This window comes from Galeopterus variegatus, unplaced genomic scaffold (genome assembly GCF_000696425.1).
Source record: "Galeopterus variegatus unplaced genomic scaffold, G_variegatus-3.0.2 Scaffold82544, whole genome shotgun sequence".
Lineage (NCBI taxonomy): Eukaryota > Metazoa > Chordata > Mammalia > Dermoptera > Cynocephalidae > Galeopterus > Galeopterus variegatus.
The window spans coordinates 1-1,015 of NW_007808655.1; the positions used below are offsets into that span (position 1 = coordinate 1).

The 1,015-nt window shown below is 60.5% G+C and overlaps 1 pseudogene across 1 annotated transcript; it reads left to right on the forward strand.

Moving 5' to 3' along the window:
* The first annotated feature begins 50 nt into the window (after positions 1-50).
* On the forward strand, positions 51-631 carry LOC103584697 (annotated as a pseudogene). The gene is made up of 2 exons (XR_550012.1): positions 51-349; positions 436-631. The product of XR_550012.1 is annotated as an HLA class II histocompatibility antigen, DRB1-1 beta chain pseudogene (transcript).
* The last annotated feature ends 384 nt before the right edge of the window (positions 632-1,015 follow it).

Genomic DNA, 1,015 nt, shown 5'->3' on the forward strand with positions numbered 1-1,015 from the left:
GCTCTTCCCGGTAGGCCGCGCGTGTGACCGGATCGTTCGTGTCTCTGCAGCACGTTTCTTGTACGAGTATAAGCCTGAGTGCCATTTCTCCAACGGCACGGAGCGGGTGCGATTACTAGAGAGATACATCTATAACCGTGAGGAGTACGTGCGCTTCGACAGCGACGTGGGGGAGTACCGCGCGGTGACCGAGCTGGGGCGGCCGAGCGCCCAGCACTGGAACGGGCAGAAGGACATCCTGGAGCAGAGGCGGGCCGAGGTGAACAGGTTCTGCAGACACAACTACGGGGTTGTCGACAGCTTCACGGTGCAGCGACGAGGTGAGCGCGGCGGGGCGGCCGGGGCGGGCGTGTGACCGAGTGACACGCGGGCCTGGGTGAGCGGGCGATTTTGACAGCACGAGCTGTGACGTGCGTGTGAGTGCGTCGGGGACAGCGCGTGTTTAAGAGCAGCGTGTGTCGTGAAAGCGTGGACAGCGTGAGTGTGGTCGGGGGCGCCCGCGAGGCCAGGGTGGGCCAGAGAAGCTGCGTTCGGGACGCGCAGGAGACACTGTCCGGGGTGGGTGCGGGGGCGCAGCGGCAGCGCCTCACGTCGTCCCCGGTGGCCGCGGGGGCTGGAGATGCAGGGAACGGTGAGTGCGGCGGGACATCGCACATGTGGGGAGGCGAACTTTAGGGCGTCTGTGGTTGGGGTGAAGGGTCGGGGCGGAGAGGTGAGGGGTGGGAGAGGCCTGGGATACCATGAGGAGGCCTGGCACACACTGTCCTTGGCACACACCTTCTTAGTCCTGAGCCCCTGAACTAGGTATGCTGTGTTTGCATAAGCATTTCATTGAGGAAAAAGCGTCAGGCTAATTTGGAGGACGGGGTTGGGGGGAAGTGACCTCCTCCCAGGCAACTCTGAGGTTTCTGAGCCTTCTGTTAATTCTAAATTTCCCGCTCTTTTTTTCTTAGCGTATGTATTTTTACTTGTTGAAATGAATGTGAAACTAGCTTCTCGAGTTACACTTTTGTTA